This window comes from Balaenoptera physalus (genome assembly GCF_965194825.1).
Source record: "Balaenoptera physalus genome assembly, chromosome: 12".
In the NCBI taxonomy this organism is placed as follows: Eukaryota; Metazoa; Chordata; class Mammalia; order Artiodactyla; family Balaenopteridae; genus Balaenoptera; species Balaenoptera physalus.
Genome location: NC_138897.1, coordinates 71,868,143 through 71,879,097, shown reverse-complemented (window position 1 = coordinate 71,879,097; position 10,955 = coordinate 71,868,143). Strand labels below are relative to the sequence as shown.

At 49.9% G+C, this 10,955-nt stretch overlaps 1 long non-coding RNA gene across 1 annotated transcript; it reads left to right on the top strand.

Annotated features, from left to right (window-relative positions):
- Positions 1-230: 230 nt before the first annotated feature.
- LOC309639324 lies at positions 231-1,618 on the top strand. Its single transcript, XR_014251594.1, has 2 exons — positions 231-1,401; positions 1,519-1,618. It is a non-coding gene; the product is annotated as an uncharacterized lncRNA (long non-coding RNA).
- The last annotated feature ends 9,337 nt before the right edge of the window (positions 1,619-10,955 follow it).

Below are 10,955 nucleotides of genomic sequence, written 5' to 3'. Positions count from 1 at the left end.
CAAGGTCACTCACCCTGAGACAAGGTCGTCCTGAGACAAGATTAGAGAGCCTGCAGGGGTGGGTCTGAGTCACCTGGGGAGGCAGGTGACAATTCCATCCTGATGAGGCTGCAGGACAAAGGACAGGGGCATGGAGGGGATGAGGAGGGACAGGGTGGCTGATGCTGAGCTGGGAGGAGGAGGAGGAGGAAGAAGTGGGGGGTCCCAGGGTTCATCCTCAGAGCCCTGCAGAGGTGGGTCTGAGTCACCTGGGGAGGCAGGTGACAATTCCATCCTGATGAGGCTGCAGGACAAAGGACAGGGGCATGGAGGGGATGAGGAGGGACAGGGTGGCTGGTGCTGAGTTGGGAGGAGGAGGAGGAGGAAGAAGTGGGGGGTCCCAGGGTTCATCCTCAGAGCCCTGCAGAGGCAGGGGACAGGGATGCAGTGGGCCCGTCCTGCTGAGGGGACAGGTTGGGGAGGGGGATGCACACCCCCAGCTCCCCTGTGGTGTCGGGAGGAGACGGGATGGATTCTCTAAGTCACCCCAGCCCCTCGGAGCCCAGCCCTCACCTTCCATCCACAAAACCCAAAGAGTGGTTAACGGGATTATTAGCCAATGACATCTTGACTCAAAGAGTGGACGACAGGGACATCCCAGGATGGCCCCATTTCCTGGGCCCTGTAATGGTCAGTGTCCTGACTAAGGACAACGTGTCACAGAGTTTTCATCTTCTCAGAAGAGCCCTACTGTACAGGGATGCAGAGACTCTAGGGTCCAGGGCCAGTCTGGGACCTGGGGTGGGGGGCTGGGGTCAAGGACCTGCTCGTGGATTCGATGTGCAGATGCTTCAGAACAAAGAGGTGGGGGCGGGGATAGGACAAGGCTGCAGATGGGGCTCCCACCAGCCACCCAGCAAACAGCAGGTGTTCCCCCTGGTGGGACTGTCCCTTTCCCAAACATAGAGACCTTGGAGATAGTCATCCAGCAGAGGGCGCTGAGGAATGTCCCCTGCACTGAGGTTCCCAGAGACACAGCCCTGTCCCAGCAGAGACCCTGAAGGTCCAGGAGCTCATTGCCTGAGGGACTTCAGCTGGTCTTTCTCTCCCTGCAAACCAGCTACAAACAATTCATGCTCCTGCATATACATGTCATCTGTGTGTCAAAACGTTTTAATCCCTGAGCTATATTCTCCCCCCAGGATGCAGAAAATCTAGTGTCCAGGGCCTGGTCAGAGGGGGTGAGGAGCATCAGGTGCAGCAAGCTGATCTGCATGGAGGCCCCTCCCTCCTCTGAGCAGGGAGGGGATAAGAGAGGTCTGGGGGACCAGGCTCAGGGCTGGGGCTCAGAAGGCAGCGACTGGGGCGTCTCCACCATGGCCTGGGCTCTGCTCTTTGTCACCCTCCTCACTCAGGGCACAGGTGAGGCCTCCAGGGAAGGGACCCCAGGGACACCTGGCTGATCCTTTGTGTCTTTGTCCTCAGGGTGACCTGGGCCCCAGCACTGAACTGACCAGAGTGTGTTTCTCCGCTTTGCAGGGTCCTGGGCCCAGTCTGGCCTGACTCAGCCTCCCTCAGTGTCCGGGAATCTGGGACAGACAGTCACCATCACCTGTGCTGGAACCAGCAGTGACATTGGGCGTTATAATGAGGTTGGCTGGTACCAACAGCACCCAGGCACGGCCCCCAAAACCTTGATTTATGAGGTCAATAAACGGCCCTCAGGGATCCCTGATCGCTTCTCTGGGTCCAAGTCTGGGAACACGGCCTCCCTGACCATCTCTGGGCTCCAGGCTGAGGACGAGGCTGATTATTACTGTAGCTCATATAGAAGTGGTAACACTGTGCACAATGGTCCAAGTTCATTGGGAAGTGAGACCAAATCCTGCCCTGAGCTCACAGGCTCCCCGTTGCGGTGACTCTGCTGGTTGCTCATCTGCATCTGTGGTAGAAACATCGGCAGCTGAGAGGAGATCTGAGGACCCTGCAGAGGGATGAGGACAAATGACAATGTGTGGTTTTCATGTTTGTTGTCCCTCCTCTTTGACCTGCATCTGAGTGGGCTACATTAGGGATTGTTGGGGACAGACTCTGTTCTCAGGGTTGTCTCTCTCCTGGCATCATGAACCCTGTCCAGGGATAGCCCTGCAGGAGGACGGTCTCCCCAATACGACAGGCTCTTTGCAAAGTGGCTCCAGAATGGAGGGTGGGCTGGAGGGCGTGTCCCCCATTCCTCAGTGACGTCAAGGTCACATGTTTCCATGAGGAGCCAGTGCAGTTTCCAGGTGGAATCCCAGCACACCTAACACCTGTGAGAATTCATTGAAAAAACAGGCTCGTGTGTCCACAGTTCAATATTACTTTCTTTTGAAACTGGCAGATATCAAATGCAATTATTTTAAATTTTAAATTATGTGAATTCAGAAGTTTTTGTTTCTTGTTTTTCTGTTCTTTTCTTTTTTTCTTTTTTTTTTTTGTCCATGCCATGTGGCATGTGAGATATTAGTTCCCCAACCAGGGATCACACCCACGTCTCCTGCAATGAAAGCGCTGAGTCTTAACCACTGGAGCACCAGGAATCTCCCAAATTCAATATTTTAGATGAAAAACAAAGTGCATGGGTTAAATTGCTCAAGACACCTCATCGCCCTAGTAAGAAGAAGAGGAACATTTGATAGCTTTGTTTTCAGGCGTCCAGGACTGGAAAGCAGCTTTTTCTGTGGTTCTGGCTCCTGGCTCTCATGAAGTTGGAGTCACATGTCAGTGGGCTGTTTTCATTAAGGTCCTCTGACTTTGGAAGACGCCCCGTATATGGCTCACTACATGCTAGCCCTGTGCACTCTTTTCTTGTCCAAATCATCTTTCTGCTAAATCTGAATTAAAAAAAAATTTTTTAAAGATTTTTAAAATGTGGACCCTCTTTAATGTCTTTATTGAGTATGTTACAATATTGCTTTTGTTTTATGTTTTGGTTTTTTGGCCGTAAGGAAAATAGGATCTTAGCTCCCTGACCAGGGATCAAACCCGCACCCCCTGCATTGGAAGGCGAAGTCTTAACCACCGGATCGACAGGGAAGTCCCTAAATCTGATTTTTTTTTTAACCCATTGGATTATGCCCCCTATTTTCAAGTCTATGCTAGTCTCCATCTGAATAATCATTTGTCTTTATCACAGCATTTTACAAGTGACCAGAATCTTTGGTCTTTCTATCTATATGGTCAAAGCTGAAGTAGAGTGTAAAAAATATTTACCAACAGCATTTCTAAGTTCTACTTTCATTGGGATTATAGCTGCTCCTAAGTGTGCAGTGCAGGAATCAGAGTGGTTTTACTCTCCTGAAATAGCCTCTTTTATAATTTCTACCCTCTCTCACTATTATGGAAACAGCCGTTCTTCCTTTCCATCTGTCCTGTTGTCCTGTTATCTCTCTCTCTCTTTTTTTTTCTATTGAACATATAGCTGCATTTATAATCAGTCTTACTTTTTTCTAAGAAAGGCTTTTTTAGTTTTAATGACAATGACCTGAATGAGGCTCTTCACATGTTCTCCTTCTCAAAGCCTCCTAAGGATCCAGGTTGGGGGCATCTCCCCTCCACTCTATATGTTGTTTGCAAGTGTCCTGGACGAGCTGGTTGGGAAGGGTCTCAGCTGCATCAAACAGCCTGGGACGGTCTTTGTTCTGATATTGGCTCTGTCTTTTTCTTCCCAGTTTCTTTGTTCAGAGACTCCAGGTGAGTGTTTCTACCACATCCAAGGCTTCAAGAATAGGTTTTCACCTTATACTTGCAGTTTCTCATGAAAATTTCCTCCATGTATGAATCCTGGTCTATGTAGCTAAGGAGAGGAAAAGTAGTCGTGTCTCTTTCAGTGTATTTTGTGCAATTCCTTTTATTATGAAATGCAACATTCCTGAAGAAGAATGTGTGGAAATGCACACTCACAAATTAAGGAGGAATAATAAACAGAAGCCACATAACGCAAGGTGAAATCTACCCCCCAAAGCACATCTGTCTACCCCGCTCCCCGATTAGCTGGTTTGCTGACTTCAGCGTTAATCATTCCATGGCCTTTCTTTGCATTCCTGCCCCAGCCTTCCTAGGTATGTGTCTCCCAAACAATATGGTTTGAATCAGTGGAAAGAAGCATACAACCAGCTGAGTGAGGAAAAGATAGTGTGTCTACAGGTGAGGCCCCAAGAGACATGGACCCTAACAGAGGCTCAGCTTGGTCCTGGGCGGAGCTTCCCTGGATTTCCTGGAGCCCGTCCTGAAGACGGCAGACAGGGTCCCAGGGGAAAGACAAGGAACCCTAGAGTCAGGCATCTGGCCTTGTGGGATGTGGGTGGGTCCTGCATCTCTAAGGGGAATATTGTCAGGGGATCAGCTGTCCCACATTTCCTGCTATTCAGCGGGACGTGGACTCCAGGAGTTGTCTGAGATCACTTCACTGGGAGGAAGCGAGAGAGATTGTTCCTGGCTGATCAAGACCCTAGAAAATGGATCATGTCAAGACAAGCCTAGTCCAGACATAAAGTACAAATCAGAATCCGGGCGACACGCATCCAACCTTACAGGATGGTGTCAGGTATGTCAGCACCTGGATGATGTCAGCTTCCTTGTAGGTGAATATTTCTGCCAGTTGCCCATTAGAGAAAGGCCTCCATGGGAGATGGCCATTCCAGAGAGGTGGGCAGAGGCTACAAAACTCTGGAGGCACACAGGCTTCTCCTCCTGATCCCCACAGAGTCAGCTCTGCCATGCCCCCTTATTCAGGACATGTGGTTTACCCTTTCCCTAGAACAAATCTGTGCACAGGGGTTAGTGGGCAGTGGTCTACCAGCTTCATGACTAAGAGGAGAGAGAATCTGGGGATCTACCTGCTTCTGTAAGGACTCACACTCATTACAATTGTTAAGTTATCTCAGCTCATCATAGCCATACTCACCACTGATCACGACCTAAGGAGTGACAGGTCTACTTAACACCACTGCAGAGCTGGGACTGGCCTTTCTCAGGAAAAAGTCAGTAAACACTTGTCGACATGCCTCTTGGCTTCCATATTTGTGCTTTTCTGGACTCTTCCTGAACTCTGATATATGACTCTGACTATCAGTATTGTTTGACTTGGGTTTAAAAGAAACAATCATAGTTGTGCATTCATTCCACGTCACCCATAATAACCAGAGTGAAGAACTCTGGGACGGGCGTTTGTGTTGTGAGGTTGGGGAGAGGGAGAGAGAGGAGGAAACATTGTGGTAGAATCCGCAGGGAACTGGTTTTTTTTTTTTTTTTTTGACCGCACTGCGCGGCATGTGGGTGCTTAGTTTCCCGACCAGGGATTGAATAAACCCGTGCCCCCTGCATTGGAAGCACAACATCTGAACCACTGGCCCACCTGGTAAGTCCCAGAACTATTTCTTTAGCTGACATTTTCCTAACGTATCAATAGTCAATCCACCTGAAGAGGGGTCTCAAAAACTATCCACACATGAAAATTTCGTTACAATGAAACTAGATGTGATTGCCTTCACATTTCAGGACGCTGGGGTTTGTTGAGTTTCCGGATATGAGGGTTTCTCTGTGCCTCTCTGTCTCCTCTCCTTTGGGAACTCCAATTATTTGTGTATTAGGTCAATTGAAGTCCCACAACTTGTGGATACTTTTTCATTCTTTTAAATTCATTTTCCCCCTCTGTGTTGGATATGGAACTGTTTCCATTGCAATGACTTTGAGTCAGAAATCTTTCATTATCCAATGCTCTGTCTGTCATTAATACCGTCTGCTGTTGTGTTCCCTGTAGTAGGTTCACTGTCTGTTTTATTCCACCTTCTATTGCTTGGCTGAGACTTTCTTTTTTAAAAAAATTTTTATTGGAATATAGTAGATTTACACTGTTGTGTTAGTTTCTGCTGTACAGCAAATTGAATCAGTTATACATATACATATATCACTCCTTTTTAGATTTTTCTCCCATATATTGGCTGAAACTTTATCTCTCTATTGACTTCAGGAGGTTCTGTCCTTATTTCTTGCATCATTTTTAACAAACTGGTTGAATATCTTTGTGACATAATTCCAGCAGATCTGTGAGACACGCTCTGTTAACTTTCCCTTCTATACAGTTGAGAAGTTCTGGTTTTCCATATGCCCAGTGATTTCAGTCTATCCTGGTGTGGCCAATATTTTGTGGTGAAACTATGGGTCTTTAAATTCTATGTTGGCATTTTGGTTTAATCAGACTCTCTGCCCGGTTGAGTCCAGGTGGTTAATTCCATCCAGCTTTTTGTGAACTGTGCTTTCCATGTCACTTCATTTACACAGACTTGGACCTGCTCTTGGGACACGTCCTGCAATGAGCTGCACAGTGGCCCGCCTGGGAACTGGGTGGTTTTCTGTCCCTCAGGTTCCTGGGGCTTGGTTGGCACCATTTGCAGCCACCAGGGGGCAGCAAGGGTCAGGATTTGGGGAAGGTACCTGTGGCTTATACTGTCCTGTATGAAGTTTCAAGAGGGGCTCCCCATGGAACACTTCTTATGTCCCAATGCATTTGTACACCAACAAATCATCTTCAAAAGTGCTAATAAATGGCCCAGGGCTCAGTCTCGGGCCTCAGACTCAGAGCACTGCAGAGACAGAGGCTGGAGGGGAACATGAGGACCCTCTCAACTGAAGGGGAAAAGAGGGAGCTCTGTCTGGGGGAGGAATGGATTGGGAGCTTGGGATCAGGAGATACAAACTACCATACATAGGATGGATAGACAACAAGGTCCCACGGTATAGCACAGGGAACTGTATTCAATATCCTGTGATAAACCATAATGGAAAAGAATACAAAAAAGAGTGTATATATAAATGTATACCTGTCACTTTGCTGTACAGCAGAAATTCACACAACATTGTAATTCAACTATACTTCAATAAAATTTTTGTTTGTATTTTCTTTTTTTCCTTTTTCTTTCTTTTTTTATTTCTTGGCCATGCTGTGCTGCATGCAGAATCTCAGTTCCCCGACCAGGGATCAAACCCACACCCTCTGCAGTGGAAGCGCAGAGCCTTAACCACTGGACCGCCAGGGAAGTCCCTTCAATAAAATTTTTTTCAAAAAGGAGTTGAGGGGATTCTGGTGCCCAGCTCTGCCTCTGACTCCCGGAAAGTGGGGCAGATGGACCCTTCAGCCACCTGGGCTCAGGGCCTCTCCTTTGTCCCAAGAGCACAGAGGGGACCTTCTGGGATTCCTCCCCCAGGAAGCACGATGACTCTCACACCAGGAGAGACAGGAAATCCCGGGCTGGATTCCTTTCCCACATCATGTCATGGACTTGGTCTGTCCTCACACACCATGTGAAGGAGTTGATTCTCCAGTAATCTCTGCTGTCCAGGGATGCAGAAGAATCTGGAACAAACCGTGTCAGAGGGGGTGAGCAGAGGGGGGCAGGAGGGGCAGGTGCAGGAAGCAGATTTGCATGGAGGCCCCTCCCTCCTCTGAGGGGTTAGGGGATAAGAGAGGTCTGGGGGAGCAGGCCTAGGGCTGGGGGCTCAGAAGGCAGCGACTGGCGTGTCTCCACCATGGCCTGGGCTCTGCTCCTTGTCACCCTCCTCACTCAGGGCACAGGTGAGGCCTCCAGGGAAGGGACCCCACGGACATCTGGCTGATCCTTTGTGTCTTTGTCCTCAGGGTGACCTGGGCCCCACATGGAACTGACCAGAGTGTGTTTCTCCTCTTTCCAGGGTCCTGGGCCCAGTCTGGCCTGACTCAGCCTCCCTCAGTGTCCGGGAATCCGGGACAGACAGTCACCATCACCTGTGCTGGAACCAGTAGTGACATCGGGGGTTATAATTATGTCGGCTGGTACCAACAGCGCCCAGGCACGGCCCCCAAAACCTTGATTTATGATGTCAATAAACGACCCTCAGGGATCCCTGATCGCTTCTCTGGGTCCAAGTCTGGGAACACGGCCACCCTGACCATCTCTGGGCTCCAGGCTGAGGACGAGGCCGATTATTACTGTAGCTCATATAGAAGTAGTAACCCTTTGCACAGTGGTCCAAGTTCATGGAGAAGTGAGACCAAAACCTGCCCTGAGCTCACAGACTCCCCGTTGCTGTGACTCTGCTGGTTGCTCATCTGCATCTGTGGTAGAAGCATCGGCAGCTGAGAGGAGATCTGAGGACCCTTAAGAGGGATGAAGACAAATGACACCGTGTGGTTTTCATGTTTGTTGTCCCTCCTCTTTGACCTGCATCTGAGTGGGCTGAGCCAGGGAGGGCTGGGGACAGACTCTGGGTCTCAGAGTTGTCCCTTTCCTGGCATCGGTGAACCCTGTCCGGGGACAGCCCTGCAGGAAGACAGTCTCCCTAAACAATTCAGTCCAGAGTCGCTATGTTGCTGTTCTTTTTTGAATATGTACTTTGAATTAGTATTATTATTGTTGTTATTAGTAGTATCATTATGATTATGATGATTATTACTTTGGCCACACCACAAGGCTAGTGTGATGCTACTTCCCTGACCAGGGATTGAACCCGGGCCGCAGCAGTGAAAGCGGGGAGTCCTAATGACTGGACCAACAGGGAATTCCCCGGAAGGTCACTTTTCTCGTGGCCTGAGGACGTGGGGAGGTGGAGGAAACAAGCAGGAAAACCCCATCTATTGACCAGAGCAGTAACACACAGATGAAACGGGGTGAAATCTTTGATGATCAACTTCATAACAAATGGCCCAGCCATGAGCCTAGAAAGGCCCCTTTATCACATCTGCACTCTCCTCTTGTCAACCTCTTCTTAGTCAGGACACCGGCCAGTGGGCTCATGGCCTTCAGTTGTCATGTGAGAATCAGAAGCTGAGAAAGGACAGTTGTCTGCTCGGAGGGCAAAGGGGAGAGTGGGGAGGGCAGACTCGGGTTCAGGACTTGGCTCCTGCCTGGTGCCCCCGCCGCCCCATGGGTGGCCTCGCACGAGTGCCCTTGGCGCTCAGTGGGGCTAGAGAGGACGGGGTGGGTTAGGGGTCTAGGACCTGCTCGTGGATTCGATGTGCAGATGCTTCAGAACAAAGAGGTGGGGGCGGGGATGGGACAAGGCTGCAGCTCGGGGTCCCACCAGCCACCCAGCAAACAGCAGGTGTTTCCCCTGGTGGGCGTGACCCTTTCCCAAAGTTAGAGAACTTGGAGATGGGCGTCCAACAGAGGGCGCTGAGGAATGTCCCCTGCACTGAGGTTCCCAGAGACACAGCCCTGTCCCAGCAGAGACCCTGAAGGTCCAGGAGCTCATTGCCTGAGGGACTTCAGCTGGTCTTTCTCTCCCTGAAACCAGCTACAAACAATTCATGCTCCTGCATATACATGTCATCCTTGTGTCAAAAGATTTTAATCCCTGAGCTATATTCTCCCCCCAAGATGCAGAAAATCTAGTGTCCAGGGCCAGGTCAAAGGGGCTGAGGAGAGAATGAGGAGGGGCAGGTGCAGGAAGCTGATTTGCATGGAGGCCCCTCCCTCCTCTGAGGGGGAGGGGATAAGAGAGGTCTGGGGGCCCAGGCCCAGGGCTGGGGCTCAGAAGGCAGCGTCTGGGGCGTCTCCACCATGGCCTAGGCTCTGCTCCTTGTCACCCTCCTCACTCAGGGCACAGGTGAGGCCTCCAGGGAAGGGTCTCCGGCGACACCTGGTTGATTCTTTGTGTCTTTGTCCTCAGGGTGACCTGGGCCCCACATGGAACTGACCAGAGAGTATTTCTCCTCTTTCCAGGGTCTTGGGCCCAGTGTGCCCTGACTCAGCCTCCCTCAGTGTCCGGGAATCCGAGACAGACAGTCACCATCTCCTGTGCTGGAACCAGCAGTGACGTCGGAGGTTATAATCAGGTTGGCTGGTACCAACAGCACCCGGGCATAGCCCCCAAAACCTTGATTTATGAGGTCAATAAACGACCCTCAGGGATCCCTGATCGCTTCTCTGGCTCCAAGTGTGGGAACACGGCCACCCTGACCATCTCTGGGTTCCAGGCTGAGGACGAGGCAGATTATTACTGTAGCTCAGGTACAAGTAGTAGCACTGTGCAAGGTGGTCCAAGTTCATGGAGAAGTTGAGACCAAAACCTGCCCTGAGCTCACAGTCTCCCCGTTGCTGTGACTCTGCTGGTTGCTCATCTGCATCTGTGGTTGAAGCATCGGCAGCTGAGAGGAGATCTGAGGACCCTGCACAGGGATGCAGACAAATGACAACGTGTGGTTTTCATGTTTGTTGTCCCTCCTCGTTGACCTGCATCTGAGTGGGCTGAGCCAGAGAGGGCTGTTCTCAGGGCTGTCTCTCTCCTGGCATCGTGAACCCTGTCCAGGGACAGCCCTGCAGGAGGATGTTCTCCTCAATACGATGGGCTCTTTGCAAAGTTTCTCCAGAATGGAAGATGGGCTGGAGGTCGTGTCCCCCATTCCTCAGGGACGTCAAGGTCACATGTTTCCATGAGGAGCCAGTGCAGTTTCCAGGTGGAATCCCAGCACATCTAACACCTGTGAGAATTAATTGAAAAAGAGGCACAGGTGTCCAGGGTTCAATATTACTTTTTTTTTTGAAACTGAAAGACAGTTTTCAAATGCAATTATTTTAAATTCTAAATTAAGTGAAATCAAAAGTTTTTGTTTCTTGTATTTCTGTTCTTTCCTTTGTTTTTTTTTTTTTGGCCATGCCACGCAGCCTGTGGGATCTTAGTTCCCCAACCAGGGATCACACCCGTGCCTCCTGCAATGGAAGCGCTAAGTCTTAACCACTGGAGCACCAGGAATCTCCCAAATTCAATATTTTAGATGAAAAACAAAGTGCATGGGTTGGATTGCTCAGGACACATCATCCCCACAGTACGAAGAAGAGGAACATTTGATAGCTTTGTTTTCAGGCGTCCAGGACTGGAAAGCAGCTCTTTTTCTGTGGTTCTGGCTCCTGGCTCTCATGAAGTTGGAGTCACGTGTCAGTGGGCTGTTTTCATTAAGGTCC